Here is a 16,273-nt window from a genome sequence, read left to right on the forward strand (position 1 = left end):
TGGCTGATGATATCTGATTTCATTTACAGCAGAATTTAATTTCAGTGTCAGGTATAAATCCTGTTAGTATGAATCATATATATATAAATATATATACATATATATATACACATATAACATATATACCAAACGACTTATCCTGCACTCAAATATGGTTTACTGAACACAACTCACTGTTAGCAACTTAGCTTAGTCTCGCCAGAGATTCCACCGACTCGAGTGTTACACAGTATATTCAGCTATAACGAACGGTAAGCAGAGTTATGTAAATTTAATAAACAGTCTGTGGATGTTAACTCAACGTGGGTGGCATAGGAATGTCTTTCTAAAATGGCTTCTGTACATTTTTGGGATTCATACAGTCTCATTCAAGATGCACACACGCACACTGAGCAGAGACTCCTCGAATTAGCAGGATGGACCCCGAAACTATTGACACGTGCAGGATGTTTCTCAGTCAAACCCAGTCTTCACACACAGAAACACACACGTACACGCATGGACACATAATCAAACACACTTAAGTCTAGAGTAGTGTGTCTCCTGAGCCGTGTCTTCCTGCTCTAATTAAAGACCTCTCTACACACAGCATTCAGCCCCTGTACTTAACATCTCTCTCTCTCACAAACACACACACACACACACACACACACACACACACACACACACACACACACACACACACACACACACACACACACACACACAGAGACAAACAGAAACACACCAGCTCCAGACAGAATACCACAATAGAAGAACAGACAGGGGAAGAGAGCACATCCTCAGCACTCTCACCTTTCACCTGAGATCTACACTCATCTATCACTCTGGTTGTTGTTCTACATTCCTGTCACCCTACATTAGCTAGCAGGCACTTTTCTGATTGAATATTCACAGTGAGCGTCTGTTAAAACCCAGTAGCGGATCATAAAGTTAGCTCTCCTGACAGGCTGTTTAAACACACACCAGTGGAGCTCCGGCTCTTCTTTCCCCCCTTCTTCCTGAGCAGGTAATCCTCAACTTCTGACTTAAAATTAATGGTACAGAAACTAACACAAAGCACACACAATGTTGAATGCACAGAGGGATGCAGAGGGAAATTGGTTTCATATTTTTTTATTTAGTCACATTTCTCCATAGTCACAGAATCAGGTAATTTTGTTCTTTTCTAATCAAATAGCTGTAGATAGAACCACTTAATAACCAAAATAAATTACTGTAGATCGTACGGTTTTTTTGGCAATAAAAAAGTGTAAATTAATATTTCAGTTCAGGCAGCTAAGACATTAAGTCTTTGTAGTTTCACATCATAAACCTTTGTGTTTTCATGAAGCACAGAGCTATGTAGCTAGCAGTTAGCAGACAAAAACAACTTTGAGAGCTGATTTGTGTGAATCTCAGCTATCAATAGTGTATCTATTTTCTTCTTTTCTTCAGAGGGTGCAAAAACAACAACAGACGCACACTACCACAAACACACTCATGCCTAAATGAATGCAACTGAGTGTAAATCAGCTGCCTCACCTTTAGCCATTTTGAATACCATTAACCAAATTAGTTAGCGACAGCTCGTGCCAAAAGCAGCAGTTGTTCTTAAGTTGGCCGTGGACAGTTGTCCTGGGAATTTTTATGCAAAAGACAAAAAAAATGCAAACCTTAACTACTCGTTCCTTAAGGTCAGTCTTATCCCTGTGGCTTTATTTTAGTCAACAAGGAAGGCTAGGGGGCGTTTACCTAGCATAAGTTAGCTTAGCCATATTAGCTGACAAAAGACGCTTACCGTGACCCAGTGCAAAATCTTGACAGTAAACTAGTTTGGTAGTTTACAAGACAAAATGTTAAGACTGAAACTTCATTCCTAACGAGATCCATTTAGTAGCTCCTCTGGAGCTTTTGTTGTATCACATGGTCTTTCACATCAGATGGAGTTTGGATTAGCTAGATGTTCAAATTTTTTCTGAACACTTTAAAGATGGAAATGAAAATGGTTTTAATGTTAAGAGTATGAGTCAATAAAACTGTGACTTGGCTTAATGCCAATTCCAAAATCAAAAGTTCACAAAGAGTGAACAAAAAATTAACAGTGTATTAATTTATATGTTCTCTAGGCTGTTGCCAAGGCAGTCACTCTACTTTACATCATTTTTTTGCCTGTAAGCAGCTCCCCCATTACAGTGTGCACTGTGGGAGCAAAGTACTTCAACAAAACTCCACGTAAAAACTGTCTGCATGCTGACATTTTTAAGCACACTTCACTTTGTCATTATTCCACCGTAAACTGCTACACACTCAAAACAAAGTTTACTGTATACTGTGCAGTTTGGGGCACGGAGAAGGTCACACTGTGAATGTTAATTGTTAACTTTTTATCTCTTTTATGTATTTGTTCACACACACAAAAACACACACACACACACACACACACACACACACACACACACACACACACACACACACACACACACACACACACACACACACTGCAGGCCCTTGGCCATGGATAATCCAAAGAAATGATACCCTTCAATTCATGCATTATTATTTGTAATTTAGAGTTTAATTATCATAGTGACATGCTGTAAATCTTTATGAGATACATATATTTTACATTATAGCTGCATCACATTAAACTGTATACCTGTAATTTCCAGGAGCATATGAGTCTCCCTGAAGAGGATAAAACCATAAATTAATGCCTTTCTTGAAAGTGTTGTTTGTTTTCCTGGAGAATCACAGACTGGAAATCATACTTTATCTTTCTTTTTATTGAACGCACATATGCTGTATGATGTGAATATGCGACTGTTTAAAAAGCCACACCTCCTCTTGTGGCAACGGTAGGTTGCCCAGTCAATCCTACCGCTCTGTGTTTCTGTCTTACACACACACACACACATACACACACACACACACACACACACACACACACACACACACACACACACACACACACACACACACACACACATTCGCATGTAGATATACACACACAAGCACAAGGTAGTGCAGGCACAAATGGTTACCTGTTCCCTTCTGCAGACAAAGGCAGCCTTTATCTGTGTGCCTGGGCCAGGCTGCCCTGAGCACAGGACACCTGAGAGGGTGTGGGAACTGCTTATACTGATCCACTTGTATAGTGCAGCCACTGAGCCATATAAACACATTCAGACCACAGGTGCATGACACAAGCTTATTGGTGTCTGGATGTGATTACTGGCTGGTTATACTGTAATCCTACTGTAGATGTACAGTATTATCTTCACGTTACTTACTTCTATCTACAGTCTGTCATATGAGAGCAATTATGAATTATTTCCTTGTTTACAGTGTATTGTCTGGAAAAAATGTATTGTACTTTCCAGAATCATCTCATCTTTCAATATTCTCCTAATGAATGAATGTTCACATAATCCTCCACCAACAGCCACCTCCTCATATATCAACATACTCTTTGTAGAAAATTAGTTATAAGCTCATTTTATCTAGAAACCTCAGAGATCCCAAAAACTGAGAGTAAGCCTCACCACCACATTTATCAAAACATGAAAGCATCCGATTACACGTATTGCACATTCCTCACACTGATACAATTATATCACGCTATTAAAATTTCAATTCCAAAGCCATGTAATTTCCCTTGTCATAGCAGGGTGTTATTTATGACTGTTATGGACTTTGCTGCCAGTGTTTCCCCCTGTAATTTCACTAGGCTGCTCTAAGACAGCGTGTCTACATATAGCAGTTAATGAATGGCACTCCGGCATGCCTTTAATGCCAGAGTGCCATATGAGGAGCATTTTTAATTGCAACATTTTTCATCTTAAAGGTCTCGAAATAATACTTTAATGTAGTGTATCCTATCAATATGAGCATAAACCCATTACTGATTCAGCTTCATTAAAGAGTCAAATGTTGTGTAATCGGATAATTAAAGTTTATTGTTGTTTTCTAGGGGGGAGATGAGGGTGTTAAAACAAATGGATTCACTGTTGGAGCTGTTTGCGGTTCATGAAGGTGAAGACATACCTGTTGACTTTTTTTTTGCTTTAAAGGGGCAGCATGGAAGATGCTTACAGAGGAGAATGATCATTGTATACTTGCGCATGGTTTTTAGGTGTCAAGTAATACTGTGTGTGTGTGTGTGTGTGTGTGTGGATGTAGGTTTTACCGTTGATAAATTCTCAGCTATCTGCAACCCTGTCTCCTAGAAATGACATTTTACACAACTCAGCTGCTACTACAAAAAAATTTAGTATGAAACGCGACTGCAACCGGATTACGTCTTCCTATAAATGTACTGAGGATATGTTGTTAATTTACGTATTTGGCAAGTCACGAATATGTTGATACTGAACGGATCAGTAAAATGTTCATAGACAACATATTTGTTTTCCATCACCACCATCTTTCTCCAAACGTAACCAAAGTGCTTTTGTTGCCTAAACCTAATCACAGACAGGACTATGCCTGCCATCAACCACAACCATCCCCTAGCGACTCCGCTGCTAACAACAAATGTAGCGCTTCATTCATTCAAAAAATACATTGCCTCTGAATGTAATCCAGCCACCTATTACATTTCCGACTAAACACCTTAATGTTGCAGTTTAGTTGTATGTAATGTAATCTCTAGGAGACAGAGTTGCTATCTAATGAGATTTCTAGCCTGGCAACAACAGACTACTTTGCTTTGCTCAGTGTGGTCCAGTGTGGACATCAACAAATCATTCAGACATCATCAAACATCCTAGAAAAGTGCGTGACAAGCCTGTCTGTGATTATTTGACTCTGACTTTCAAACTCAAAATCAACTTTTAAATTCTTCTAATAGTTTATAAAACACTTCATGGTTTGGTTCCTCAGTACATTTCTGACCAGCTCACTGACTGTAATCACCCAGTTTTCATGTCCTCAGTTTGGGGTTTTCCTATGCTTTTTTTTCACGGTCCTGCGCATTCTTCTATATTTTATTTTTCTATATTTTTCTTTCTGTCAACAAATCCCATGAAAAGACAAAAAACCAACAATGAACTGATCCAACTATGAATATGGGCACTGTAGTTCATTTTAATTCCCACATACTGCTGGAACTCCAAGGGCCCCAAATCTGTAAAAAAAAAAAAAAAAAGACAGTCGCCAACAAATGCACTATTCACTCCTGTTTTAGTTACATTTGCTAAAAACTACAATGAAATGAAATAATTTACCCGTTCTAAAAAATTAAACTATATATTTGTGTATGTCTTCAGTGTAAAACAGTTTCTTTAGTCAACTGTTTGGGGATCAGTGCCACCTTCAGAGTAGTGAAGTCAGAAAGTAATGAGAGATGGAGAAACGCTTAACAAAAATATAGAATGTAACCAGCCTTATCCTTTAATCATGCCAAGCCATGTCAGACTCAGGGTAGGGATAGCAGTGCTGACCCTGGCCAGCCCGCAAGACGTCACAGGTTGGCACTAACTTTACCTGAACTGGGATTCAGATCTCGTGAGAGTGCTTTTTCTTTACGTCGGTCCTGGAACTAATTGCCCCAAGACCTGAAATCTGCCACTGTATCCATGTGCAAAAAAAAAGTGAAAACATTTCTATTTTCTCAGGCTTATGATTAGTTACCGTGTGTGTGTTTGTAATTTGTGTGTGTGGGGTGGGTGCAGGGTTTATAACTGGTTTTTTGAGGGTGAGTGCTTTGTTTGCTGCATACTCTCTCGTATTTTTCTTTCTCCTTTCTTTTGTTGCTGTTGCACCAGTCACCATAGTTTGCAGATCTTATTCTCAGGGGATGTTTTGCAGGCTAAAACTGAGCTTGTGAGATTAAGTCTGCCTTTGGCAGGACAGATATTCGACACTGGTAAAAGTCACTTTCCATCCTTTTGTTTGATATGAAATAAAAATCTAAAACGTTTTGAGTTTCAAGACATTTCTAGTCTTCCTACTTACTTTTCAGCTGCCCAAACAACCTTAATGTTTAAAAAGCATAATTCTGAAGTCAACAAAACAACAAATGCTAAAGCAGTGTTATTTTTCAAAAAGTTTGCAAGGTGATGTTCAGTATAAGTAACCAGGTTCCAGACCTCTGAAAAAAAGTTGTGGTGTTGTTCCTACTGATGCTGCTTCCCTGGTTTAAAAAACAATAGAGCCAATCAGAGCTTTGTAGGCAGGATTAAAAAAGGTGGGGACATTATATTCCTGTGCCAGAGCCACAAACATACAAACAAACAATCAAACAAACAAACAAACAAAGTCAAATTAAATAACAGTCTGCGTATTTCAGGTCATCCTGATGCCCTAGTAGTTAAGATACATATCATATAGTGTAATCAGAGTGTCTGTGGTTTGATTCCGCCTGGGGACATTTGTTGCATGTCATTTCTCACCCCCTGTTTCTTGTCAACTGTCCACTATCAAATAAAGACAAAAATATCCCCAAAACATAAGCTTGAATCCGCATATTTCTTCAGTTGTGTTTAAAAATGTTAACAGCCCTTATCCGTCTGTGTCAGTTAATGAAGATATCGGTGAAACAAACGGGGAATTCAGTTTGATCATCAAACTGCAGTATAAACACATCACCAGACACTTCATTTACTGACGAGCTAAGCTTGTGAGATCATTTAATGTCCTTTAAAGGTTCATAATAGGGATCATTGATATTTTATCAAATCACACTGATCAGTTTGGAACTTACAACACAGGAAACCTCTTTTGGAAAATGATAGTGTCTGTTCCTTCCCCCACACGCTCACTGTCCATGAGCTCAAGTCCGGTGTGTTTGGCCAGACAGACTGGAGTGTCCTAACAGTGTGGTGCGACCAGCTCATGTGTGTGTGTGAGATTGCAGTTTAACTTGGTCACACCAGACCACTAATTGCCAAGCAGTAGACTAAAGAGCCCAGCATTGTCTGCTGAGACAAGACATGACATCATTCAGCGTCACTTCTGGGAAGACCAGCCTCCTGTGCTCTGTGTTTTGCGAAAACCAGTTTTTGTAACATTTTCTATCAAGGCTTGAATAGTGATGACATTGTGAAGTTGCCAACAAAGAACAGCAACAATTTTTTTCAAAATTTAAACTGGCAATTAAAATTTTTAAATTTAAACTTTAAACTAGTTTACACAGTGCAATGCCATAAAGGATGTCACCTTTTCAGGTTATTAGTGTTTGTGCTATTTTTCAGCACAGAATAACAATCTCTGGTGTTTACCAAGTGATGGAGCAGGCTGTAGTTATGGTGAGTTATTGCAGGCTGCCGTTGAGCTCAAACAGCTTTAATATACAAACCTCAAATCTTCACCTCGTATTTTGCAGGCTTGTGTGTTGGTTTTTCCTCCAATTATTTTGATGCAAATTATGATGTGTTGACGTAAAAACGATTAAGGGCAACTGGGAGCTTGCTGTTTAAATTCAGACATTATGCAATAAGCTGCTATGCTTGTTTGAGGTTGGCAGGGTTTTTTGTCAATAGATTACTTGCCTTTCAATATTTTGGAACAGTAAAACGTCTCTCACATGTGTCAATCCAAACAAACTACTCAGCAAGACTCGAGTGTCAACCAGAGAAAGCACACCAGATGTCAAGGTGACATGCTAATGTGTATTTCTTTTTGTAAGATCAGATGCCTGGGCGGTGTGAAAATAATTAAGCTAATTCGGATCATGGAATTTCTTTGTATTTGTTCCTCTTTCAGCCTCCACCCACTGAGACAGGTGAGCACCCCAGAGTTTACGGAGAAGGCGAGTGTGGGGGGGGAGGGGTTACCCAAATGTTTACACACGGTGTGGGTCCCCCTAATCCTCCTCTACAGCCTCAGGCAACTTACCCACGACCTTCCAGGACACTATGAAGATGCATACAGACAACATGGCTTATGATCACACAAAGCTATGACACACACACACAGGGCACACCTGAAAGTGAGTCTGTGTGTGTTTGAGGTGCTAACAGCCTTTGACTGAAAGTGACAAGACATAGAGAGGCCTACCCTGACCTTGTCTAACCCAGTGGTATTTCCGCTAACAGAAACAGACAAACAGCAATCTCTCATTTGAAAGACCGAAAAAAATGGGGACCATCTCACGCGTAAACGCTAAGACTTTTGGACCTTTAACCTCCCCTCCCCCTGCTTCACTTGGCCATCGTAACAACTACAGTCAGATAAGCTGACACAGAGGAGACACACAGCCAGGATGGTAAAGACACAAAGGAGCTATTGACAAACTTATGGAAATAACCTGATCTAATTATGGTGCTTTGTCATAACACAAAAGCTACCAAGGTGATGGATGGCCAAGGATCCAACACACAGTAAATCCAGAAAATCTCATAATCAGTACCTACTGACAGACAAACCGTATGCAATGAGATTCTAAGAAAAGGAGTGCTGATTTAAGATTTTTTGGCAGGTTACATGAACATGTGAAAAACTAAATCCAGCACATTAGGAATATACAACGATCGGCCACAACATTAAAACTGGTAACTGGTTTTAATTTTGTGGCTAATTGGTATATCTTGTATTCTCCAAAAATCAGTGAGCCACACTGTTGCATGGGGTGACATGTTCCTTCATTACTATGAGGATGGGCACTGTTTTCAAGTCAATCCCACATACACTGCCCTGCTGCTATAAATATTCACTGGAGCACCAAATGTGTATTACTCCGCAGCTGAAAATAGTCCCCAGCAAATGCACTATTTAAAGCAACATTATGCAACTATTTTACCTTATAATAACTGCTCCAAAATCATCCTGATGGTACACTGACTTGTAATAGGGAGAGTAGTGCCTCTTTCATTCGCACCCTGTGCCACAAATGGATTTTCTTGCACTACGCATCCTGGGTTGGGTTGGTACGATCTCCTGCAAGAAGCCTGTAACGCTTTACAGCACCACGTCACAAACCACCAGCTATGGGTCTTCAGCAAGCTGTAAGAAGAAGCTAGCTCCATAATTTTTTCTTTCATTTATCAACTCCTTCGGTTAATTATGTAACTCAGTGGTGCAGTTGCTAAGCTGGTAGTTCCAGACTACCATCCTTCGGACTGTATTTGTATCTGGTCATCAACAGAGCTAAGTTACATGCATTACTAAGAAACATCAGTGAGAATTTGTAACTTGGCCCATTATCAACAGAGTTAAGTTACATATTAGAAGCCACCAGACTTTATTTTCCAGCGTGTAGGAAGATGTAATGTTGGTGTAACATATTCAGATGTTGGGTAACTCACTCACTGCCTGTTGCCTTGGCTTGAGTTGTCACCACTGCCCTCCTTCCCTGTTGCTACTCACTCAGGCAGTTTAAAGCCCCTAGTATCTCCATTTTAGCACACAATTGGGCTCAGATGTTTTCTCAATCAGATTAGCCAAGTGCGGACTCGACATGAGTGAAAAGCTTGATTGCTGGTTTGTACTGAGATGATGATTAAGTGTTTGTTGCCTGAGCAATTGATAGGCTTTGTTTTCTGACCATGAGCTGTTAGGACTCAGGGGTTCGCTGCTTCCAGTACCCTTAACTGCTATGACTCAGAGTATTAGAATTTAGAAGATAATTTAATGCGCCAGTGTCCTGTAATTACCACTTGTGGCCGCTGCTCAGCAAAAGTTACATAGTTTTGCTTTAATCCTGTTTGAGGGACGTTTGCTGCAAACCACAGTGCCCAGCTTTTTTTTTCCCCGAAAAGCTGGAACCTGCTTAGCCTTTATTAAGAATTAAACTCTAGATTTGTGACCCATTTTTACCGAATAACATCTTCAGTGGGAACCAGTCAGCTTGGGACAGGATGGGGAGGTTGGAAAGTTGGAAAGAGATGATGAATGCATCGTTGGTTTTGGTCTTTTTCATAGGATTTATTCACAACAAGAAAATATGGAATATAGCCAACCTCATCCTTTACATGTTAAAATCGTTTGTCAATCAAAAATGCCAGGTCTTATCCTTTAATCCATTCACCATGTTAAAGAAATTATTTTTCTGTTGATCGACCAATCTTAACAGCACTAGATGTTTTGTAGTAACTGAGTAACATTAAAAGAGGGTGTGCCATTCGTGGATCTGCAAAGTTAATTTCAGATTTTTTTACTTCAGCTTTAAATTCATTGAAAAGTAGGAGACTGGGTTTGTTGTGCTCAAACTGTCAATCAGAGCACTTTGATTCCAATCCGATCCTTAGCCACTGAGCTCTCAAGAAGCTGACCTACTTTACAACAAATTGCTGATGCATCTCTTGCGTTCATCTGCTCCTCTGCTCACTAGCGTGCACCTCCTTGCAGTTTTTTTTTTAGCTCTCTGCTCCACTTTTTCTCAGCTGAGCAACAGCAGTCCCCCCCCCCCCTCACTCACACACACACACACTTCTTCCTTTTATTATCTCGACAGGTATGCACAAGCAATCCACTGGGCTGCTCGTTGTTTTGAAATGTGATCGGGTAAAAGTGGAGCACACCTAAAAAGCTGACCATCCAGAAACGATTCAAATTTAGCCCAGAGCTAAAGCGATGAACTATTCAAAACCAAACTCTGAATACCAGCAGTATCATCAGCATTAGGGTAGTGAATTGAGAGAGAGCTAAACGGTCTGAAAAAGAAGAGTTGCAGCTCTTTTACATGAGAGGAACACCTGGTTTGTGTTTTTTTTTTTTTTCAGAAGAGCAAACAGGCACAAAAAACAAGCATTTTAGTGAAGAAGCAACATCTCCTAAGCCAGAAACGTATTATCTTGGACAGTGCTAGACAGGTGTGCAGCAATGCAGCAAGGGGAGTGATCGACACCCATCACCTCTCAAGTTTTAACCCTCTGTTTGTTTTAATCTTCACGTATGGGCCAAGTACTCTCAGACACACAGATTTACTAACAAATAAGGGAAGCTTGGCACTGCTGTTTAAAAAGTGAATGATTTGTGCTTTCAAAGAATTAGAGCACTCTGGGTTTCAAAGCCAGATACATTATCATATTATTATTAACTGAATGCAAAAGTAGTAACTCAGTAGTTGGTCTGTTTTACAGTCCAGGTTTGAAGACAAGTTCATGTCCTACTTCAGGAGCACCAGTTGAAACCCCCTGACACACGGAGACACTTTTCCACATTCCCTGGATGACTCTGCACGCTCATTCCTCTGAAATTGACCACTAAGCTGGGGCAGGAGACAAACAAAGAAACTCAACTATACACGTGCAGGAGCAAGAGCCGCTATTATGGGCCATTAGGGCCACTGCTATTTAGGCCACAAGCCAAAAAGCTAGGAAAGTGACTGAGCCTGCGGATAATATCAGTGTCACTGAAGTTTAAAGGGGCAGGTTTTTTTCAGTCAATGATGCCTAAAGATTTTAGCCTAGTTTTAACTAAAACAGGTCAGTGCAAAACACAGAGCGTAGACACGTGAATGTAAGCACCATAGGGAGCATAGGTAGCATTTGCATGCAAGGTTAGCTGGGGGAGGTCAGGGAGGTAAGGGGTAGGATGAGGGTGAGGTGTGGCATCCTGGATCGCTTCCCCACAGCATGCACACACACACACACACACACACACACACACACACACACACACACACACATACACATGCTCAGACAGCCACTGTCTGAGTGGCAGGTGATGGGGCAGGTGCTCTCCAGACATACAGTTGCGGGGGGAAGGGCGGAAGTTGGAAGAGGGAGGGGCACTGTGGTGAGCTGAGTTATAAATCTGTAAGTGATATGAGCAGGCATGCAGAGTGAAATCAAATCTACAGTAGTTTGCTTACAGGCTAGAATTTCAATCACAGCCAAATTAAATCATGGATTTTTTTTTTCCCCCAATTTGATGACCATTCCAAAAAAATATATCGTTATCAGAAGTCTGCCATCATACAGAGATCTCCAGCCTGTAATAAAGTGCAGTAAAACGATTCAAAGTCCTGATTTATGCTCTGTGCTGGAACACGTCCACCCAACATGCAGGTGGTGCTTTCGAGTCAGACATACCGTAGTAAATCAGATAATTCAGAAAGCACCCACAGCTGTCTAATTGTGCTCCAGCCAAAATAGGTACCCTTCAGACTATCCATACGCATAGCAGCCGCAGTCAACTCACAAGACAATACACTTACTCATCAGGACGGCAGACAGCAAGGCAGCCATCACCTCAGCTCACGCTCTTGCTGATGGCGCTTGAAAGATTTTGAGAATAAGTCTGGACGGTGGTAATCTGTTTCAGATGTGCTTCACAATCACCACACTGAGAAGAAGGGAGCAGTTTTTCCACAGTATCAAAAATCAAAACCTGGTTGCTGAATGTCATCATGAGTGTGTATGAAGCAACAACTCGACCAGCTGGAGGCTCCACATGAGCTAACAAACAGCGAGACAGGGTGAAAACCCAAAGAAAACCCAAACTACTGTGTACACACACATACACACGGACCCATGTACAGGCCTCAGTTAACAACCCGAGGCTCATGCTTCGGGTGAAGCAACAGGCAGAGAAGGTTTTTGAGTCTTAAGCTAGAATGCCCCACAGAGGAGAAAAGAGCAGTGAGTGTGCTACGGCGCCGAGTTTCAGCCATGTATAGTTTTTAACAATCGCTCATCCAACATACTCTAGACATGCACTTACCTGCCCCGCTCTGCAGCAACTCATTACTGCACTGTAACCATCACATTCACGGCTCACCTCACTCTGCACTGCCTAGGGAGTTGCAGGAAAAATTATTGATGCAAGCAGCAACTTCTTCCAAGAGGATAAATGAAAAGAGAAGCTAATGATCCTGCTGGCTGGGTTTATGCATCGACTTGAGCTGGATATTTGCATCTTTGTGTTGCAGAAAAGTGAAAGCTGTCAAATTTCACATTTTAATCCTGTATTCCACTGCAATGTACATGCATATGCTGAAGGACTTAACTTAAATGGCCGGTTTGGTTAGTAGAGGAAAAAAAATATCAAGGTCAACAGAGTCCAGATAACCCATCTCATGGTGGTACTGTTTCCTGAATCCCGTATAGAAACAGTATCTACCTTTGTTTTCAGAACATATATGCTGTCAGATAACTGCAATGCACCTGACAAACTGCACACCACTACTTTCTTCAAGTTGCACCACACAAAGCACGACCTGCACTCGCAGGCAAGTAACACAGCTCGTCTTTCTCTCCCAGTAGCAAAATTCTCCAACTTGGAGCACAACGATATTGACAAGGACGTGGAATGTGTGAATGGATTCCTCTGTCCTCCTCATTTTTGCGTATAGGAGTTATCGTTTTTCAGTACTGTACCTCATTGGCGTTAGCAGTCTAATGTGTGTGCTGGCTGGTGGCCAGCAGCAGTGTGTGAATCCAGGCCATCCCAGGGTCAGACTGAGCCACTCTGTTATCCATTGCTGCCTTGTGTTCCTCCTGGCTTCTTTCCCCCCCTCTCCTCTTTTTTTTTTTAAACAGAGCCCAGACTTTTCAAATCTGTGCTCTTCTGCCTGATTCTTCTCCTTCTTCCTGTTCTCTTGCTTCTCGAGAAAACAAAAACAGGTTGAAAAACAGCCACCACTTGCTGCTCTCAGAGCTACTTACAATGCAGATCCCCTCTCTAAGCTCCTCTGCTCTCCCTTCCCTCTCGCTCCTTTTCCCTCCCTCCCTCCCTCTCTCTCTCTTTCTCTCTTTCTCTCTCTCTCTCTCTCTGCCACTGTTGGGGAAGCGCTCTCCCATTTTCTCTTTCTCCTCCCCCTCTCTCGTCCTTCCTCTAACTCTAATAGTTATTTAGTGTCTCATTTCAGCACCTGCTTTGAGACAGAAAGAGACAGAGAGAGGAGGGAGCTGACAGAGTTGAAGAGAAAAATGTGGCTCCTCAGTGGGAGTGTGTGTCAGGTTAAAATGTGCATGCATGTTACATATGACAGTAGTGGGGTCTACTTTATCAGTAAAAATGTATGTATTGTGTGTTTGTTCATGTACTTTGTGTTATTTGAATGTGTAAGGGGTGCATTTACACACAGAAATTCAGAACAAGAACCAATCCCTGCATGCTATAGTGCACATTTGCATTTTAGTCTTTTCGCATGTATGCATTATCATCACTGTGGGTGCAGATCTATTGCTAGAAATGCCTGTGGCTGTGGCTGTGACTGTGCGTGTGTGTGTGTGCGCCTACATGCAGCTTTCACTAAACGCCAGACTGTGAGATGGTGACAGAAAGAAGCTGCTAAGGCATGCTTGAACTCTCTCATCTCTGTCAGCGCTCCCCGCTCGCTGCTGTATCAACTATGTTCACAAATCAAACATGAAAGGAATTGTGGTGGGTGGAGGTGGTGGTGGTGGGGCGTTAGGTTACCTCGGGACAGCAGTTTACTCAGCAGTGGTGGACGTCTAATTGTCCCCATTTTTTGTTGGAGGAAAACAGGTCACTTAAGGCTTGAGAGAACCTAACGATGACAATTTAAAATATTTTTGGTTGGTTTAGATGTAGGATATAAAAAAAATTGATTTCAAATTTGTCCAAAACCTGTGACAGGTTTGGTTGACACAGCTATCTGAACGCCCCTTAAAATATAGTTTTTCTTGCATCTCCTCTAACTATCTTTAAAAGTGCACTATTCTTACATTAACAATGTATAAAATGATCATGTGTAATCTGAAAGGGGTCACTCGTAGTGACGAATCCACAGAGAATTATCACTCAATTCTGCAGTTCCCAAAAGCTCTACAGAGCTTTTTAGCCTCTTTTAGCTCAATTGTTATTTTCTTTTCTGGCCTGCAAACTCCACTAGTCTCCGTAGGTGGAGACAAAATCATAGCAAGAAAGACAGTGAATATTGGACCTACATTTGAGACTTGTCCGATAGACACAAATGTGACTCATAAAGAATGCTGATGTTGCTCTGCATCAGGTTGATGTGTGAATAGGCAACTGCTAGCTAAAGCCCTGTTGATGTTTTTTGTTCAGCTGCCCTGAAGTGGGAAAAAACAACCCTGCAGCTTTAATGCTGGAAAAAATCATCTCATTCCACACTGAAGCTATAAATGGCTCGAGTTCATGTTATTTATGTCTTGTGCATCATTTTATGTACATTTTAGCTAAATACAGCCTGACATATTTGGACTCTTTGGAAACACTGGAGTCCCTCAGAGTTTAAAATTAAGTTTTGTGGGTTTAAACAGTGTTTGGCTTTACAGCATGAGTTTGAAAAGACTGACCAAATGTGAGGGGATTTATTAAGAGACTTGCAATATTAATATATATGTACTGATGTTGTTACTCTAATTTCTTTGTTTTGTTTTCAATCTAAAACCTTTTTCAAATATTTGCATAGAGCTGGTCATTAATTCAAAATTTAATTAAAATTTAAATTATCAACATTCAGTGGAACTGTATCTTGAGGAAAAGATCGTAGTACGTAATGCAGGATTTTTGTTGTTTTATGTTGTTTTATGCATGTAACCATTAATTGCATTGATTAATATAATAATATAATAATATAATGTTACTGATTTATGATAAATCAGCCAGCCCTTAAGTGCACCTTAACATCTCAGAAATGGATCAGCCTCATTAGAAATGCAAATAAAATATGTTTTCAAAGATAGGTTTTTGAGTATATCACTCTTTCAGGCAAGTCTCTCTCACTTGTCATGTTGCAGTGTCTTGTGAGCTGCACTGTTACCGTGTGGCTGATTCGGAGCTCTGTTTTGCAGCCTGTGCATGCGAGCATCTCCCTCCTTATTCCAGCAGTAGGTGGATGAGCCAGTCAGTGTCCACAGTGCATACCTGTGCTCACTGACATGTACTAACTCACTCTTCCTGCAGGCCATGGCAGAGGAACGCACTGCAATCATAACAATCAGAAGATGGATGTGGCCAAGGGAGAGAGAAAGAGTGCATATTAAAAAAATAACGAAGACAAGGATGAAATAAGAGACAGAGGGAGGAGAGAGTGGTGAAAAAAGGTAATGAGGAAGAGGGGGAGAAAAGGAGATAAAATAAAAGTCAGGAGTTGCCCAAGGCCATAACCACTGGTGTGAGTGCGTGAGGGGAGGAGGGAAAGGAAGAGAGAAATCATTAACGAACACCTGTCTCTTTCTGACTCCTAATAAATCAGCGTCCTCTTAAACCGTCTGCTGTTTGGAAAAGGTTACTGTACATCCTGTGTGTGTGTGTGTGTGTGTGGGGGGGCGGGGGGGTGCAGAAGGTAGATGGAAAGGAATGATAACGATAAAGTTCATCCCCCAAATGCTGACACATCAGCATTTCACAATCCCAAATTGAGGAAGTATTTGCATTCATCAAACTAGATTTATTTTGGTCTGAAAGGTCTAAA

The 16,273-nt window shown here is 41.0% G+C and overlaps 1 protein-coding gene across 1 annotated transcript in view; it reads right to left on the reverse strand.

Annotated features, from left to right (window-relative positions):
* The window catches only part of arhgef19 (Rho guanine nucleotide exchange factor (GEF) 19), a 24,924-nt gene extending 11,566 nt beyond the window's left edge, over positions 1-13,358 (reverse strand). The window contains exon 1 of the mRNA XM_040153781.1: positions 13,245-13,358. The gene's annotated coding sequence lies outside the window, so the exon portion shown is untranslated. The remainder of the gene's footprint in view (positions 1-13,244) is intronic.
* Positions 13,359-16,273: the final 2,915 nt, after the last annotated feature.

Source organism: Xiphias gladius, chromosome 18 (genome assembly GCF_016859285.1).
Source record: "Xiphias gladius isolate SHS-SW01 ecotype Sanya breed wild chromosome 18, ASM1685928v1, whole genome shotgun sequence".
NCBI lineage: Eukaryota > Metazoa > Chordata > Actinopteri > Istiophoriformes > Xiphiidae > Xiphias > Xiphias gladius.